At 40.1% G+C, this 20,181-nt stretch overlaps 1 protein-coding gene across 3 annotated transcripts in view; it reads right to left on the minus strand.

Annotated features, from left to right (window-relative positions):
• The window catches only part of LOC307176923 (uncharacterized protein), a 121,507-nt gene that overhangs the window by 71,926 nt on the left and 29,400 nt on the right, over nucleotides 1-20,181 (minus strand). For all 3 annotated transcript variants that reach the window (XR_013824949.1, XR_013824950.1, XR_013824951.1), the window contains one exon: nucleotides 2,212-2,261. The gene's annotated coding sequence lies outside the window, so the exon portion shown is untranslated. The remainder of the gene's footprint in view (nucleotides 1-2,211; nucleotides 2,262-20,181) is intronic.

Here is a 20,181-nt window from a genome sequence, read left to right on the forward strand (position 1 = left end):
TTAATCTTTAATCTATCATAAAATAGTTAGCTCAAATACTTGACATTGTCAGGAGTTGACCATTTCAGTGAAATAATGATGCACATAAAAATACGTTGATACATAATACAAATGATGTGCATACATTTCTATCCACATTTTGTTTTCACATAATCATGAGGGAGTTTAACGGAAGAGCTGATGATTACTGAGTTTCAATCAACTTATTTCCTCCCTTCCACCTTCTATCCCCTCACTGAGTATACACTCTGTGTTAGACCCTTTAAGTATTGGGGATACAGTAGTGAACACGACAGACACAGTCTTTGGCCTCATGGAACTTACAGCTGAGGTGGGGAGAGTATGGAAGATGGGGTGATTGGAGATGGCAAACCACAAATTATGCAGATAATTATAATATTTATAAGTGCTGCTTAGAAATAGAAGGTGCTTGAGCAGGGAAGACAGAGAAATGGATACATTCAATATCTACTTAATGGATATCTAGTAAGCTGAATCAACAGGGCTGGATTTATTCGATACGGGAGGGTGAGTGAGGAGTTAAAGGCATGACTGCATGATGAGCCGGATGGATGGTGGGGGAGTATGGCAGGGGAAGATAGAGGAGGAACAGATTAGTAAGAAAAAATCCAAGGGAAATTGGATTTTTTTCTGGGTGAAAATGTCATATGCTGATCTCTCTCTCTCTCTCTCTCTTTCTCTCTCTCCTGTCTCTTCTTCCCCGCCCCCTCCCCAAAGAAAAGAGAATTTCTGAAAGTCCTTTTTTTGATCCCCCAAAGAAAATTATCATCTTAATCAGCCAGGAAGACAGGTTCAGAAAAAGCCTGTTATGCAGGCTTTTCCACTCCTGATTGTAAAGGGCTTTCTAATCTCACCCTTGTAAGGAAAAATGATGGTGATCTACTTTGACATTTAATAGCCTGCCATTGGTATGCTTGTCTTTTCCTTGTTATATATTATATTATGAGCTTCCCGAGGGTGAAGGTAGCATTCATTTTTTGTCTCCCTCAGTCTAATTAGTGCGTGGCATTTAGTAGGTAACAATAATTATTTGTTGAATTGAATTATAACACAGTTGTATGAATGCTGGCTATAAGGAACTTGTGTTCTTTTATGCTTGCCTAGGCTTTATGTGGTCTTCTCAAGCAGTATGTAGTTCTGTGTGTGGCTCCTTTTAGGGAAAGGGTGTGTCTATCTTGCCAACCACTGCATCTCCAATCCTGATACATGGTTAGGTTCAAAAATACTTGTTCAGGGATGGTGGTTGCCAGAGGGGAGGAGGATTGGGGATGGGTAAAACATGTGAAGGGGGTCATGAGCTATAAACTTCCAGTTACAAAATAAATAAATCACAGGGATACAAAGTAAGGCATGATGACAATAGTCGATAATATTGGACTTGAAAGTTGAGCGACAATAGTCGATAATATTGGACTTGAAAGTGGAGAGTCCTTGAAAGTTGCCAAGAGAGTAAATCCTAAAAGTTAACTTTGTTTGGTGACAGATGGTAACTACACGTAACTGTGCTGCTCATTTCACAGTATACACACAGACATCAAATCATTATGTGGTACACCTGAAACCAGTATAGTGCTATACGTCAATTATACCTCAATAAATTTGGCTTTTAAAAAATTCTTGTTCAGTTTTTGGAAAGAGGAGGGCAAAGTTATTCAAAACCTTTGAAAGCATTCTGCATATTACACAGCTAAGGGAGCAACACAACAAAAAATATACCACTGATGAACCTGAAGAGCCTCAGAAGTTTTGCTGAGGTTCATTATAGAGCAGAGCATTCTTACTCAAAGGCTGACCACTTTTAGATTAGCCAAGTTTGATTCAGATATTAGACCCTAAATTAATTTTCATAGTCAACAAAATTGGACAAATTTGGCATTTTGATACTCAAACTTGAAAGGATGGTGACTTTTCTTTATTGGTTTTCAATGATGTTCCAAGGAGCCTTTGAGGTTTCATGGAAATCTTGAGCAAGCCAGTTGGATGGGGCTCTAACCTGTTACTTCTGCCTTTATCCATCACAGTTCATCTGTGGTTTTTTTTGTTTACATGTCTGTAAAATTCCCTTTGAAGGACAAGTTCCATGACTTCAAAGAAAAAAAAAAAACACCAAAAACTTCAAAAGCCTATGTCAGATAACCACCTAACACTGTTCTCAAATAATTGTAATATTCTTACATATAAAATTCCTACCTGAGAATTGGTGGTGGCATCTGGTTGTCTTTGGGAAACAGTTTGGTCTCCTAGAAAGTACAGAAATCTTTATCAGTTCAAATGTCAGAAAGCTACAGATGAGCTTGTAAAGTGCACAACACATCTAACCGTTGCATTTATTCCTCTTTTAAAAAAAAAAAAAACTGCCTGTTTTCTTGTGTATACTTCCCAATGCCTTCCCAATGAAACTGTGAACTCTTTGAGAGCAATAACAATAATTTTTTTGTTTCTGTTGAGTTTAGCACAGTGTCTAGCACAATAAAGTTATACTGAATGAATAAATGGATGGATGGATGGATGACTTTGACTATTAAAAGAATGATTTTGACACAACACTAATACCTGGGACTTGGTAATTGTTTTCTCATCCTGCAATTTTGCTTTTGTAAGACCCTGAATAAATTAATTTTGTATCTCATTATGCTAAATATAAAATTTTAAAAGAATGTGTTTTGCAAATTAAGGATGATGAGTCATTGTTTCTTGGGAATAGAGGGTGCATGGGCAACTTAATTACAAAGGCTTTTGTTATTATCATTATAATGTTAATTATAAGATATAGCTGCTGTTGATGAAACTAGTCCAGGAAAGGAATGTAATATGAGCAGCTGGTTCAAATTTTGGGTGGACAAAATTACTGTTTATTACTCAGAGGACCTTAGACCAAAGTTTGAGAGAATATAGCCTGTGTCGGGTTTCTGCACATTCAGTAAACAGCAATGATCTAGTAGCCAAAGGAGACATTGAAAACCAAGGCAAATTTGAAGAGGAAGAACAAACACAGTTGTGAAAGGCAAAGATTTCCACCTCTTGTCAACTGCTATGCTGGATGAATGTGTGTATGAATAAATTTAGTAGAACTTATTAAGTTGCTTTTCTGTGTAAGATCTGGTGCTGAAGGAAATTAGAGATGAATTACTAAATAAAGGGAAATGAGACATAAACATGTAACAAAGAAAGTATTAAGGGCCACAAGAGAAATAGTGTTCAATGGTATGAGAATTCATGAGGAGGAGAATAATCTTTCTCTGAATATGGCTCATTACTTGGATTATTTATGCCTTGGTTTTCAAATAAAATAAAACCTTTCATCTTCTCAATAGAGTCTTTAGCATAAGTAAATATGTAGAGAGTATTTCTGGCAAAGGTATGCGTTCCCTAAAGAAGGAAGCCATTTCCATAAACATACTTTGTTTCTTTGTTGGGACAATCGGCTCCATTTTGTTTCCATCATGTGGCATGAAGCCTCTTGAAGTTGTGAAGCTGTCCCTGATTCTGGGCCAAAGTTGAATCATCAGATTGACTGACCTCACCACACCATGTGTTTTGTATTAAAAATTTGTGTGTGTGTGTGTGTGTGTGTGTGTGTGTGTGTGTGTGTGTGTGTATTTAGCACAAGAAAATGAGGACTCCCCAGGCCCTACATACTTTGTTATTCCTACGTTTACCAATGTTTTCACAATTTTGTGAAAACAATGTATCTCTGATATAGTCAAAGTACCTCATTTTTACAAGGCAGGATATTAATATAATCCAGAAAGACTAAGAATAAATTGGTATGCATACCCCTCCAAAAAACAACAGTAACTTTTGACTTTCATGTAAATCTTTAAATTTGAAGGGGTTAGGTCATTTTTCCAAAAAAATAAAAGACAAGTAGATGATAGATCTAAAAGAAAGTTTGAAGAAAAAGACATATATAATCTCATCCTAACCTGATACACAACTTTTTATTTTCGTGTATTTCCTTCCAGTTATTTTTATATTCATGTCATTACCTTCCATTCATTTCTAAATCACCCTACTCTGGATTCTACCCCCACCAGGCCACCGAAATTGCTCTTGTTCAAGTCACCAGTAGCCTCAGTGGATTCCCTTCAGTCCTTGTTTGCCTGGGCTACCAAGAGCCTTCAACAAAGTCCAGACCCCAGCTCTCTCCTCCTTATTCTCTGTATTCCAGGCACTGTGGGTTGACTGACTTTGGGTCCACACGGTGTTCTTTCCTTCCTCGGCCCTTTTGCATATTCTCTAACTCCTCCTTGGAAGGCTCTTCCTCCCAGTTCCTCCTGCCCCTTTACCCAGTTAACCTCTTCTCTTCCTTCAGAGCTCAACATAAATGTCACAAAGTTAGATAAGATCACGGCAATCCTGCTTCAAAATAGTCATTGGACATATAATTACAGGTTTCCTCTCTCTCCTTTACCCTCTAAGTTCCTGGATGACAGAAGCCATAATTGTCTTCACCATTGAAACCTCAGTGCGTAGATCATTGCCTGGCATATAGGAGATGCTAAAAATTTTTGTTGTGGTTAAATGGGTTTATGAATAGTTGAATCAATTTTATATCCTGCTTTTTCATACCAACGCATATCTCCATGTTGTTCCTTTCTGATTTTTTTTTACTTTTATCAAAATTATACATGCATACTTGTACAAGAATGCTCAAACTGGAAATAATCCAAAGGTCCATCAACAGGAAAACAGATAAATGAATTCTGGTGTTTTCATTAAATGGACTATTACAGAGCAATATTTTCAGTCTTGCTACATATAACAACATGGATAAATCTTACAAACATACTAGCAAATGAAGCCAGAAACAAGAGTACTTACATATGATTCCATTTATACAGATTCCAAAAGCAGGGGATACTGATTTATGATGTCACAAGTCAGGATACTGGTTATCCTTGGTGGGATGGTGGGGACTGGGAGGGAACACAGGGGGACTTTCTGGGTACTGGTAATGTTTAATTTCTTGACTTGGGTCCTATTATATAATGTGTTCACATGGGAAAAAGGCATTGAACTAATAAATTGTATACTTTTACCTACTTATGTAATACTTCAAAATGTTTACTTAAAAATTTAGTGAATTTTAGGCGCAAATCTTTTAAACAGTCAAATAGTTCTACAAGGGTTTTTAAAAATTAATTAATTAATTTATTATTTTTGCATTGTCTTTGTTGCTGCGTGCAGACTTTTTCTAGTTGCAGCGAGCGGGGGCTACTCTTCGTTGTGGTGCGTGGGCTTCTCATTGCAGTGGCTTCTCTTGTGGAGCACAGGCTCTAGGCACCCGGGGTTTCAGAGTTATGGCACACAGGCTCAATAGTTGTGGCTCACGGGCTCTAGAGTGCAGGCTCAGTAGTTGTGGCGCATGGCCTTAGTTGCTCCGCGGCATGTGGGATCTTCCCCGACCAGGGCTCGAACCTGTGTCACCTGCGTTGACAGGCGGATTCTTAACAACTGCGCCACCAGTGAAGCCCCTCTACAAAGTTTAAAAACAGCATTTCTTTGCTTCCTCCTCCCTCACCCTCACTCTGTAGTGTCCATCTCCCCACATAGACTCTTTCAACTTTTTTGGTTGATTCTTTTGCCTTTGACATCCATACCTCTAAATAACATGCTTGACTGTACCTCTTAATGTTTCAGTTTGAAACATTATCTAAGCATTATTTAAGCATGGAAGATAGGGATGTAGCCCTTTTTCCTTTACCTACTCCCCGTACTTATGCATATTCTTTCCATCTCTACATCCTCTTAATGTGGATTATTTATCATTTTAATCTCATTAATATTCAATGTTTATATGACATTTTCTATACACGTGCTTTTGCAGCTGAGCCATGTAATAAACTTTGATCACTCCTCTTTTATTGCACTTCTTGTTTTCCCTGTTATCTTCATTTTGTCTGTTTCGTTTTCAGAGAATTTCAATCCCAAATACTGCATCACTTGTTTAAATCTTCCTCCAAGGCCATCAGACATATTTGTTAAATTATTAATTTCATCTGGAAGAAATCTCTTCTAGAGTCTTGCAATTTGCTCTGTTCTGGGCTGGTTGCCCTTTATATCTCGTTCACAGCTCTTATCCTGAGATCTCCCTTCAAAAGTATTCTGGGGATTCACTGTACCTTCTTCTCTGTTCATTTTCTGGTCCCTGTTTTTTTGTGTAGTCTTCCTTTTCTTGGTTTATTTCCTTAGTTTTAAAGGAGAGCCTTCTTCAGTAGCTTTCTGGTAAAAGGGTACATGTAAAAATGTACCCTTTTTCCCAGATGGGTACTGGGAAATGGGATGTAAAATGTTAAGACTTTGCATGCATGAAAGTGTTTTTATTCTATTTTCACACTAGATTGATGGTTTAGCTTGGTATAGAATTCTATGCTCAAGATAATATCCTTTCAGAATTTTGAAGACATTGCTCCATTGTCTTATAAATTTATATGCTGATATTCAGAAGTCTGTGGCCATTCTTACTTCTTTTTTGCATATGTGACCTGTTTTTTCTCTCTTGTAGGAGTTTCTCTTTGTACCTAGTGATCTAAAATTTCAAATTGTCGTGTCTTGCTGTGTGTGTATCTAATTTCACCTAATATTCTGGTCACAAAGTGGGTCCTTTTTAATCTGAAAATTCAAGACTTCCTGCTCTGGGAAATGTTCTTGAATTTTTTGTTAATGATTTCTGCCCTCTGTGTTCTCTGTTCTCTCTTACTTAGAACTCTTACTGTTAGATCTCCTGGATTAATTCTCTAATTATCTAATCTTTAATGTCCAGTTTCCTGTCCATTTTCATGGTTGTGATATTCTCTTATCTCTCTGAGGATATCAATGACTTTTTTTCCCTTCTCCATGCATAGTCTTTGTTTTCTCCAAGTTACTTTTTAACTGAGTATTTATTTTGGTCTCAGTATTTCAAGCTAATGACTGTCCAGATGTGTGTTAACCTAGATATTTTGGTAAGTTTGTTTATAGCTGAGAGATTGCGAGCTCTGAGAATGTGGGTGGTACTTAAGATGACCAACCACCATGGTTTGCCTGGGACTATGCCAGTTTTAACACTGAAAGTTCCATGGACCTGGAAACCACACCAGTCCTAGCTAAGGTCACCCTAGTTGTGATCATCTCTATAGGGTGAACAGTCTGGAAAAGTTCCCAGAGGGCCCAATGTCAGTGTCTTCTGTTCTTTTCCCATGAGCTGGCAGATTCCCCAAAGAATGCTATTCCAAGTTCCTGCACGGGGGTCAAAGTCCTGCCTTCGAACATTCTTGGGCTTTAGTTGGAGGCGTACAGCAGGGATTGTCAGCTTGCAATATGAAAATATCCTCTTAATCTCACTTCAGCTGTGTCTGGTTTTTCCTATTCAGTCTTTACTGAGTGCTTGCCATGTGTCAGGCACTGTTTTAAGCACTGGGGAGGTTGCAGGGAATAAAACATAAAAACATCTGCTTCTGTGACTCATGTAGGAAGGCAGGCAATCGATCAATTAATTTTTTAAAATTATGATTTGTCAGAAAATGATAAATGCTATGAATAAAAAAACAGGAGAGAAGGAAAGACAGAGCTAGGGTAAATGGGTTATTTTAAGACTATTTATTTTTATTTTATTTTTATTGGAGTATAGTTGATTTACAATGTTTTGTTAGTTTCTGCTGTACAGCAAAGTGAATCAGTTATACATGTACATATCCACTCTTTTTTAGATTCTTTTCCCATATAGGTCATTAGAGTATTGAATAGTGTTCCCTGTGCTATACAATAGGTCCTAATTAGTTATCTATTTTATATATACTAGTGTGTACATGATTTTAAGACTATTTTAAATAGAGTGATCAGAGAAGATCTTACTGAAGGGATGACATTGGGCAAAGACCTAAAGAATATAAGGTGGATATTTGGAGGAAGAGTCTCCCAAGCAAAGGGAACCAGCAAGGTCCCTGAGGCACAAATGTGCATGATACCTTTGGAGAAGAGCAAGAGGGGTATGGCTGTAGCATAGTGAGCTAGTGAGTAAGGAGGTGCCTAGTCATTCTAATTGCTGAGTGGAAAACAGAACATATGGGCTCAAGGGAAGAAAAAGGAAGTCCAGGTAGGAAGCCATTGCATCAATCCAGTCAAGTCATGGTGGTGTTTTGGACCAGGGCTGCGACCAAACTGCAGCTGAGAAATGGTTAGATTCTGTATATGCTTTCTGGATTTACTAATGGATTGGTTATGAGGTGACAGAGAAAGGAGGGAATCAGGGGTGTCTCCAAGGGTCTTAGTCGGAGCATTCGAAAGTATGGAACTGCCATTTACTGAGATGGGAGAGGTTTTGGAGAGACATCGTGAGTTAGATTTTACACGTGTCATATTTGAGACATCTGTGGAATGTATGTGTAGAGTAATAGGTGGCTATATGAGTCTGGTGTTGTTTGGGTTCTGCACCCAATTCCAATGTGTGGAGGGGCAGCTTTCCCACAACATCACCAAGGAATGCTGGGGGCATCAACAGGGTGTCCTGTAATTCAACTCAATTCTGACCCAATTTACCCAGAGATGGCATCAGACTCCAAAGTCAAAGAGCTCATTCCTGCAAGACCACCCTCCACTTCAGATGCCAGTCACAAGCCCTGTGCTTCTGACCAACTGGCCATAAACGAGAGGGTCCCATGACCCCCTCCTTGGGTTCAATTAATTTGCTAGAGAGGCTCACAGAACTCAGGAAACCAGTTTACACACTAGTTTACCTGTTTATTATAAAGCATATTAAAGGATACAAATCAACAGCCAGATGAAGAGATACATAGGGTAAGTTTCCAAATACAGGAGCATCTGTCCTCATGGAGTTTGGGATCCAGCACAGTGGCTTGTGGAAGCATTCTGTTTCCCCAACGTGAAAGCTCTCAGAAACCCTTCCTTTTTGGTTTTTGTTACGGAGGCTTCATTACATAGGCATGATTAATTAAATCACTGGCCATTGGCGATTGATTCAATCTCCACCCTCTCTCCTATCCCTGCAAATCAGTCCTAATCATCTATTTCTGGTTGGTTACCTTGGCAACCAGCCTCCATTCTTAGGTGCTTTCCAGAAGTCGCCTCATTAGCATAAATCCAGTTGTGGTGGAAAAGCCTTTTTATGTGAATAACAAGACACCCATTTCACCTTTATGGCTCTGAAGTGTTTTCAGGAACTGAGCACAAGAGACCAAATATAACAAAAGATGCTCTCATTGCTCTTATGGCTCGGGAAATTCCAAGGGTTTGGGGAGCTATTAGCCAGGAACTGTGGACAAAGACCAAATAAATATGAAAAAAATATTTTTATCACCTGAATGACCACATGTAAATTTCTTATAAATCACAGTCCTCAAGGTGCTCAAGGAAGAGGCTGGAGACATAAATTCTGGAGATGGTATTTAAGGTCATGAGGTTGGGTGAAATTGCCTAGGGAATAATATAGATTGAAGAGTGGACCAAGCATAGAATCCTGCAGTACATCAACATTTAGAGGTTGAGGAGATGAGAAGGAACTAGAACAGGAGACTGAAAAGAGGGGTCAGTTAAGAAAACAGAGAATCAAGAGGGAGAATTATCTGGACGCCAACTGAAAAAATGTTTCAAGAGAGAGAGAGTGATGAATTGTTTCAGGTGCTGCTGGAAGAGCCCTCTAGTTCAGAGACACTTTGATCCATCTAATCCAGAAAGCTTGTGTAGCATCTTCTCCAGGATCAAACCTTCAACCATATGCAGGGTTGGAGGAAGGATAGTCTCCTGGTTGTGCAGAATAGGAGAGGATAATGGGAAATGGGATATCAAAGTGCTTCTTAGACTGTCAACCCTTGCCCCTTATTTTAGTTGCCCCCTCCCTTCATTCCACTTTTAAGTGGATGCCACCAATTTCTGAGCCTTTAAAGAAGCCTCAAATATAAATTAGATTGATTCATACTTTGACCCCACTGCCCGTTTATGAGTCCACTTTCTCTGATGTGCTAAGTCATTTACTTCTTGATAATCCACTACTTTCAGGCTTTGCAAATAAAATTGCTATTGTCTCCTCTTCTTTTACTCTTGTCCTTGTGGACTTAAGCCTCTTAAAAAGATCCTTTCACTGTCAGTTAGGGAAGGAGTAATAGTAGATGCATATATTCAATCCATCTTCTTTATGTGGAAGACAAGACCACCATTTTTAATGGTATGAAGTTGTCAACTATCTGGACATACATCATTTACTTAACTGTTCCCCAATGTCTGGACATTTGGGTTGCTTCCAGTGACATATAATACTATGCAATAAATCTTCTTGCATATAACATTGTTCATGATTAGGACTTTTTTTTTTTTTGCTCTGGATTGATTCCCAGAAATGTAATAACTGGGTAGAGAGATATTAGAATTTGATACAGTAGAAGGCAGTATAGTGAATAGTTCAGAGCATAGTCTCTGGAGTATAAGTCAGAGTGCTTTTGTTTAGATTCTTGATCTGCCATTTGCTAGCTGTGTGACTTTGGGCAAGTTTTTTAAGCTCTGTGTTCTACTTTCCTCATCTGTCAATAGGAATAATAACAGTAGTACTACTGAGGGGAATGTGGTAGGTTAATACATGTAAATTACTTGCACAGTGATTAATACACAATAAAGTAACAGTCAATAAATATAATCACTACCATCATCATGATCACCATCATGACACTCGATAAGTATTGCCAAGCTGCTCTTCAAAAGGGGATCAACATCAACGCCATCAGCAACGTATAAGGGTGTCCAAGCAAACTCAGTAATTATTTTAAAAGACTCTTAAACACGACTCTATTAAATTTCTCTATAGTTTTTGTAATAAAAACATGGACTGCAGGACTTCATCGTTAATGTTCCAGCCCATAAAAAGAAAGTCTCAGCAAATTCTGTGCAAATTCTGATAAAAAGGCTTCAGATAGGGGAAGTCATATCATACTTGGATTCGACTTGGGCAAAATCAATTATACCCCTGGACAGGAGGAGGAAAGAGAAAGAGAGAAAAAAATTTTAACCTATAGTGATTTTTTTCTGACCATTCCACTCAACAAATATATGTGAGTTTTACATGAAAGTTGAACGTGCTTTTCCTCAGTTGATCTGAGTTTTCATGTGCCTCTTCCAGTGTGAGCATCTCATTCATGCAGATTGTGATTCTAGAGTTTTAGAGCGATTTTCATACCATATGCCAAAAGCCAAGACAACACTGTTGGCCATTTTGAGAGTTGTTGTATCAGTGTATTCCTAAGTGATGTTAAACACTTTGATCATATGCGAGACAGCCTCCATATCCAAAAGTTTGTGCACAAAAAGGATCACATCATTTTTGGTCTGTGACTAAAATAAATGGTATCGTCCAACATTTTTTTCTGTCTGAGGCCTTTGATTTTGCCACCAGCTAGGTGATTTTCACTAATGTTATGCATACTGCTCCTTTGGATTGGGACAAGCTTCCATTCTTTGTTTGCCTGCCAAATTTAGACCCATCCTTCAAGGCTTAGCTCAAGCTGGAAGACTTCCCAGGTTCCTGTTGGCGCCTCAGGCCACTGTGTCTAGACCACCATGAGTGGACCTCTAGTATAGCAGTTATCGTGTCGAGTCACATTTGTCTGTACGTCTCGCTCCCCACTGGTCTGTGAACTTCTCTAGAATAGAGACTGTGTATTAGTAATTTTTGTAATCCCAGTGCCTAGTAAAATGCCTGGTACATAGTAGACGTTTAATAAATATTGTTGAATGAATGAATGAGAAATGGAAATTGAGATAGAAAGAGAACCATGGTATAGAGGTGCCACAATATCCAAGGGAGGAGTTTAAAAATGAAAACTCGTCAACAAGGGCAGTAATAACTACTCATTATCAAAGACTATCTGTATTCCAGTAGCTCATATATGCATAATAATCTTCCTTGTAAATCACCTTACTTATTTTACAGATGAAGAAAAGTTAGTCTCAGAAGTTAAGTAACTTGTCCAGAGTCCCATGACTAGGAATGCAGGAGTAAGGATTTGAACCCAGTTTGTGTATTTCCATCACTCTCTCCCGCTTCCCTGATTCAATCCTGTCAGAGGTAGAAGAGGAATCAAGTGGGATGATTAGAAAGCACCTACTGAATTTGGTATTAGGAGGAAATGAGGACCTTTACTGATTTCAAGGGGTGCACGCCTACGTGTCCAACTTTATTTCTGACCACGGTAATGAAGTTCCTGATCACAAAGCATGCTGTCAGAACACAGCTCTTCATTAACAGAAGTGCCACTGAGTATCCTCCAAAAGACCATCATGTTCTCAAAAGGAAGCACAAGTTTACTATGGAGATATGGGTCATGATGCTGCTCAGGGGAACCAGACCTGGGACTCAGAGACAATTAGGAGACATGTCCTTGCATCAGGCTGGATGTGAGCCAGGGCCTGAACAGAACTTTCTGGAGAGGAGTGAGGGTGGGAGAGGAATGTGTGTGTGTGTGTGTGTGTGTGTGTGTGAGTGTGTGTGTGTGTGTGTGTGTGTGTGTATTGGTGGAGTGTGGGGCAGGGATGTGTGTCATCCTTGAGATGAGCTCCCAAGGATTGACGACAGCAGGAAAAGCTGATCTCTGAGCTAGTGAGAACACATCTATTTACGTAGCACTGGGACAATGACTAAAGTCCACTTGCTTACTGGGTTAAAATGCTGATGCACTGCTAAATGGAAGCTTGCTAAGTGTGAGTCATGATGACAAACCACTGTAACAAGATATATTGAAACTCTCACCCTCCCATACTCAAAGTCACTGTTGGCTATGATGCTTCCAGAATTTAAAATCTCCCCAGTTCCTTTATTTATAACTTTCCTAAATCGAATGTAGCAGGGTGGTCTTGGCCAAACCTGTGTGGAAGTTGCAACTGTGGGAACGAAGAGTGCCTCCCTCTGGACCCCTAGTCAGTCACAGGATATAGGGAGAAAGACTTCCTTTTGGCTGAAGGGAGAAAGGAGAGGTTGGGGGCATGGGCACAGAGTTTTTGATTCAGTAAGTATGGACGGGATCCAAGAATTTGCACTTCTAACTAACAACTTCCCAGGTTGTACTGATGTTGTTGATCCAGGGGCACTTTGAGAACCAGTGATCTAATTGCTCTTGAATTCTGAGAACCAATATAGAGAAGCAGACTATAAAGTTACTACTTAATTTGTAAACCCCCCCTCCAAACTCCAAGAATTATGAATAAAGGCTTTACTTTAACCACCACAGAAGAGTCACTCTCTCCCACTCAATTCCCAGGTTGAGTCAGTTTACAGACAAGGGCCCTGCAATCATCTGACACGCACTTTATTGTATATCTTCCTTCAGCTTCTCCAAAGGGTCCTGTGGTCACTTACTAGGAGAAGAAGAAATACCTAGTCTATTCTGGACATTAGACACTATCCTTAAGCAACATTAATTTCCAGGGACCCAGAATGCCACTGTCATCTACAGAGTGGAGGTTTATCAGGGTCATGCAATAGACGGAGATTTAACCTGAGTTCACTTCACAGTAGGCTCAGTGAGACCCCATAGTTATTGCCCTAGTTTCTTAGGTATTGATGGCATAGATTTACTTAGCAATCTTCAGAATCCTCTCGCTGGGCCCTGGACCCATGGAATAAAACTATTCTAGTTGAAAAGATCAATTAGAAAACCCTGACTCGGTAAATCAAAAGCACTGCCTCATCCTTGGTAAAACTGACGACATAAATGCCATTATTATGGACCTGAAAAGATACAGGAGTGGGATTATTTTCACATCCTTACTTGATTGCCCTTCTGACAGTATTAAAAATGATAGATTTGGGATAATGACAGCAATTTGTTGTAAGCTTAATCAGGAAATAATGACAATTGTAACTACTCTTCTAGATGTGGTCTCTTTACTAAAGCAAATATATATATCCCACGGTGTAGGAATGCAACTGTTGATCTCTATCCCCCCAAACTGAAAATACGTGAAGTAGTTTGCTTTCACCTAGTGAGGAGAGCAGTATACCTTAAGTGTATTGCCCCAGGGACACATCAACTTCCTGTCCTTGTGTCACACAAGTCAACCTGCAGGGACCTCGATTATCTTATCATCTCACAGAAGATCATGCTGTTCCACTACATTGATGAGATAGATTCCTGGGAGCAAAAAGTTGCTGGAGCTCGATAAGCATTGCTATGACTGAGGATGCCAGATGTAGGGAGACAGACGCCCATGAAAATCCTAGGCTTGCTACATCAGGGAGGATTTTTGAGGCTCCAGCAGTCTGGAGCATGATGGGATAACGTTAAAAGCTGAGAACTTGTTTCTACATCTTGTAACCCCTGCCACTAAAGAAAAAGAAAATGCTTAGCAGAAATGTTTCGATTTTATAGAAAACATATAGTACATTTGGGTGTACTGTTTCTTTTGAAAGACAAGCAGCTTTGAGTAGAACCAGGAGCAAGAGAACTCTCTCCAGCTGGTCAAGGTTGCAGTGATAGAGCAACAAGCCTCCAAGGGTTTGTTGCAGATTATGATGTTGAATGAAGCCTGTAGAAGGTCTCAGTGCGATCGTCACAGAGGAGATCCCTAAGGCTTGAGAGCAAGTAAAGGCACTATTCACCTTTGAAAAATACCTCCTGCTTGCTGGTCGACCCTGCTAAGTACTGATGGTGGGACAACAGGCAACCAGACAGTCTCGACTCTTCAGAGTTATATTTTCTTTCTGTATTTTCTTCCCTATAGTGTCATGTTCATATTTTAACTATTTTTCCTTTTTCTCTCTCTTTCCCCCATTATTTTGTATAGAATGAATTGGTAGTAGTTTCCTTAACTACTACCATACCTTTATTCCTTTAATATCAAGTCCGTAGGATATTATAGGTAATATAGAATATCAGTACAGTTATTCTTCTTCTAGAAGTAGAAGAGTCCCACTCAGACTTCCAGGACATGAGCTGGATGCAGTCCGTGATGAGATTCGGTGTTGCTGTCTTTTTGAGGAAGGAGTGAGAAATTGTATGATTGTATGAGGGACGGTTACATTTTGTCAGGCAGGAGCATTTCGGATGAAGAAGAGTGTCTGTTAATGTTGGACAGCCAAAGGGGTGGATGGTGGTGGGCAGTTGTTATTCCCACTAACAATATCTCAAACTCTTAGTGCTTCTCAGTGCAAAGTGCAATACCTAACGCCCAGCGGCTGAAGAGGAATGTCTTCTCCTTACCCGTTCTGAGACATGATCTGGAGCCTTGCTCTTGCCTATGTACCTGAACTTGAGTCTATAGCCAATCACAATTCCAAATGTCCAATATAATTTTAATAAATTCCTGTTGTACTTACATCCATTTACATAGTTATTTTCTACCGCATCTGAGAACCCTGTCCAATCTTCTCATTAAAACAACCTTCTGGCCATGATAATAAAGGAGGGGGATTCCTTGGATAGTAGCTACAAACATTCTTGTCACTGTAAAGGGATATCTCCCATTGTATATTAAATAAATTGACATTGTAATTCAAATACTGATCTCTTGTAAGTCTGGTCTGCATGAGTCCATCCCTCTGAGCCTAGTCTCTGGGTACACTGGGTATAAAATCCAGTAGCTTTGTGACAGTCGACTCTGAGGTTCTGTTTTAGTAGTTACCTCTGATGCCCTATGATCTCTATCTCTTTCACCCTCAACTCAAAAATCCTGCCATCATCTGCTTCCTGGAGCTCACATCTCTAGGGTATGTTCAAGTGCATTTCCTCACTTATTCCCCTACAACAAGGCAGGCAGGCACTTTTATCTACAACCTAGAAGCGAAAAATTAAAGTTAAACTTTCAACCAGCTAGAGATAAAAGAACTAAAGTTAAGAGAAGGTACATTCAACAAATTAATAAGAAGCAGATCAGAACCCAAAACGTGGGTCTTTGGACTCATAGACCAGCCTACTGCAGAGGGTGCTTTGCTCCATTTATCTAATCCAAAGGGGGCATAGCAACGGAGGGACGCCTGTGTGTGGAGCCAGTGCCATCCGCATCCATCAGCAAACACCTGTGGAGATTGTGGGAGAGACCTAGGTGAGCATGATTTATTTCCAGGTGGCTTGAGGGTTTCTACACCTTGTGTCCTCTGCTTGTTTTGTTTTGTTTCTGTTTCTGTTGCTCTGAGCTCCTAAGTTGTCTTTGCTCTGATGTCTGGTACCTTTAATTCTCATTTTCATGTAACCTGAAGGTTGTCCTTGCTGTAGCCAGATTCATACAAAGTGAATGCCATGTTCACCAGTGCCCTGGGATTGACACACTGAGCCCATGTAAGATGTGGGAGATTTCATTCTTTCCAGAATAGAGATTAGTGAAGTACAGAGGCAAACTGGTGCAAAGAGGTTCTGTGTCAGCTAGTGAGAGACTTTTTCATCTCTTCACAAATGATTTATTGCCAAGTAGATAGTAGCAAAGTTATGCAGATCACCACAGGAACAAACGTCTCATGAAAATAAACCTCTCATTGGAAGGCTCCTTTTCTGAAAGTCCGCAGAAAGGGAGCCTAAACTTTCTAGGCTGTTCAGTTGCATGCTGTGAACGTACATGGTTTTATCCCTTTTAAGTTTGCTTTTAACTCCCACTGTATGACTTTATTCTAGTACCCACCTCAGTCTTCTAAACTGAAATTGCCACTTAATTTACATTGCCACCTAATCTGAAATTTACCAACAGACCATACTGCTTACATTACCCTTTCAGGAACTTAGAAGCCCCAAATATTTCTTTTCTTATTTTGCTCTTTGCGTAGCAAATCATTTCCAGAGTTTTTTATATTGTTGATACTTTAAAACCAAAATCAGTAGGCTTCTATGGTGCATAAGCTATATTGTTCATCCTCTAAAGAGAACCAAGCAAGGTATTTTAGCAGCTCTTTACTCTTGCTGCTTCCTCTCAATGGCAGTGTTTTTCTTTCATTCATTCATTCATTCATTCACTCTTTCAATCAACTGGCATATTTTAATCTTCTGTTAAGGATTCAACCCTATACAAACGCCATTAATTTTGCTTAAAAAGTAGACAAAAATGATCCCTTCTAATCAGGAGCTTACCACCTACTTGGGTTGCGAGACACAACTAGAGCTCACATAGAATATACTGTAATCATATAAACACGTCCCTATGTGTTCAGAGAATATAAATTGCCTGTGCGTGCTGTTACATAATCTACAGGACACACCTTTTAATTTGGGGGAAGATGAAGAATTTCCTCACTTGGCAGAACGCTTGAAGATCTAGAACAGGCTCAGTTGTTTGAAGGGCTCACTAATCACTGACAACACTTGTTATCCTGTATTGGCTGTGAGTTCTCTGTCAACAACCGGGGGGGGGGGGGGGGGGGGGCCCAGGACTTCCTGACTCAGCTGGTGGTCTCCCTACATTCCTGAAAACTGCTCTGACTCTCTTCCTTTCAGCTAGCGCTAGGAAGGCAAACTTCCCAATCACGTGGCAGAAGATGGCAGAAGGTGAGCCAGCCACAGGAGCGCATCTCCATGAAACACAGTACGACCACATGCTGTCTCTTTTCCAATCAGAGGGAGTAACTTTCTTCTTTCCAAGGGGGAAGGAATCATCTTTGTGGGGGAATCTATTAAGGATCTTTTCGGGTTTTTTGGTATCTTCTGGATGAATTTTGTCTCTGGTTTTACTTTAAACACTAGCATTTCTCTTTGCAAAATTACAGCCTGCAATTTAAATAAACTTGCTTCTGGGCCACACTAATAATTTGAGTTCTCTGAAATTGATGTGGTGGAAGTGGAAAGATTATATATTCACATTTGAGGATTTTAACCACAAGCTGTAGACAGAAAACTTATTAGTTTAAATAAAGTTTTGGGGACTGTTCTGTGGTCCAGTGGTAAAGAATCCAACTTCCAAGGCAGGGGACGTGGGTTCGATCCCTGGTCAGGGAACTAAGATCCCACATACCGCGGGGCAATTAAGCCCATGTGCCACAACTACTGAGCTTACGCACCTCAACTAGAGAGCCCACGTGTAGCAAACTACAGAGCCCATGCGCTCTGGAACCCGGGCTCCACAACTAGAGAGAAGCCTGCATGCTGCAATGAAGAGCCCAAGTGCCGCAACAAAAGATCCTGCATGCCTCAACAAAGATCCCACGTGCTGCAACTAAGACCTGATGCAGCCAAAAATAAATAAGTAAATCTTTAAAAAATAAATGAATAAATAGAGTTTTGATGGGCCCTCGTACAGTCTCCTCCAATATTACAGGTCATATGTTACTTTTATTTCTGACCTCATCAACCCATCTTCTTTCCTCTCCTCAAAGTTCAAGTCAAACCAAGGGGTGTGTAAATGGACTGTGGTTGACCACTTGAACCCGTGTTTCTTTCCTAGGGTTGACTCATCTAGCAAGACTAAATCATCTCAGATCTGGAATCTATTTTTTTTTCATACAAGAAAGTCTGTGCATTTCTATCGTCTCCCTGATAATGCCGATCAAATTCAGATAGGGCCCTCTGCTGTTAGGCTTCCCTTGCAAATGGCCCCAGCTGTTGGAGGCTGGCATATTCCACCTCAGAGAATCCACAGCACATGCCATAATTCCAATAAACTTGCAGTCTGTCTTTCTATCTATCTAATGTATCTGTCCATCCTCTGCTCAAATATGTATCAATCACAAAGCCATGCCAAGCATAGTGCTGGGCATATAGATACACAGATGAATAACGTGAAAACAGAGGTACTAGTGTAGTAGGGGAGAAATATAGGAGAACAGACTGATTACAGTACAGTGTAGGCCTCTGTTTTTAACTATGATTTCTGGCTTATATTTTGGTTCTAAGACAGAGTAGGCACTCAAGTCCTTATTGACCAAATTGGATGATACATCACAGAAGCAAAGTGAGCGAGAGGGAGAGCTGTGGATGACAGCAGAGAGCATTCAGGGTGGGACTGGGTGGGTGGGGTGTGGACGGTGTGAGGCTCTGTAAGTACTATGTGGCTTTTACTCCGAGAAAGATGGGAAGCCATACACGTGTTTGGGCGGAGGGGTGTCACGCTCTGACTTAAATTTGAAAAGGGTCCCTCTGGCTACTGTAGGGAGAACAGACTGCAGGGGCCATAGGCAGAAGCAGCGAGAACAATTAGGATGCTACGGCAATAATCCAGAGGAGAGATGATGAGGCTTGAACCAGAGGTGCAGGCAGTGAGCAGCACTTAAATCTGGATGTATTTTGAAGGCATAGCCAATGGGATTTGCTGATGGATTTTATGTGGACTGTAGAGGAAGAGAAGAAAGAGTCAGGATGTCTCTAAGCTGTTTGGCCTGAGAACCCAGAAGGATGAAGTCCTCCGCCCCGAATATCTACCAGCTAGCTCTTACTTTCTTGAGTTTTCTGCCTAAGTGTCCCTTTATCATCAGAGAGGCCTTCCTCGACCACGTGTAGCAATCATTAGGGCTGTTCACACAAGCTCAGTTCTGTCTTCTTAGGAAGATGGTAGGATTGCCCTTCCACGTCCTGTTTAACTCAGGTGTGACCATGTGACTCATTTGGGCCAATGAAACGTGAGCAGATAGGACTTGCACCATTTTCAGGTGAAACCCTTAATGCTGGTGCATGCTTCCCCTCCTTTTCTCTAGCTTCTGTCAGAGCAATCAGAAATGTTTGCTTGGGAACTCTGCTCAATATTCTATAATAACCTAAATGGGAAAAGAATTTGAAAAAGAATAGATACATGTATATGTATAACTGAATCATTTTGCTCTACACCTGAAACTGTCACAACATTGTTAATCAACTATGCTCCAATATAAGATAAAAATTTTTAACAAAAGAAAAAAGAAACGTTCGCTTGGGCTTATCTTCAGAGTGAGGAACGTGGAGCTAAGTCCCAGCTGACCTTCTGTGATCATGTAGCATCAGCTAGAAGCAAATCTTTGTTATAAAACTAAGATTTTAGGGGGTTATTTGTTATTGCAACATAATCCAGCCTATCCTGACTGATACATCACCCTAAATACAATAGAATTCTCAACCCCTTTCTCAGTGCCCCATCCCCCTCACTTTTACTACATGCTAACATAGTATACATTGATTTTCTTTCTTTCTTTTTTAATTTCCACCCCCCTCTTATTGAATGAATGCTCCACGAGGACGGACACCTGGTCTGATGTGTTCACTGCTATGTCCAGCACTTAGAACAATATCTGGT

This window comes from Stenella coeruleoalba (genome assembly GCF_951394435.1).
Source record: "Stenella coeruleoalba genome assembly, chromosome: 18".
NCBI lineage: Eukaryota > Metazoa > Chordata > Mammalia > Artiodactyla > Delphinidae > Stenella > Stenella coeruleoalba.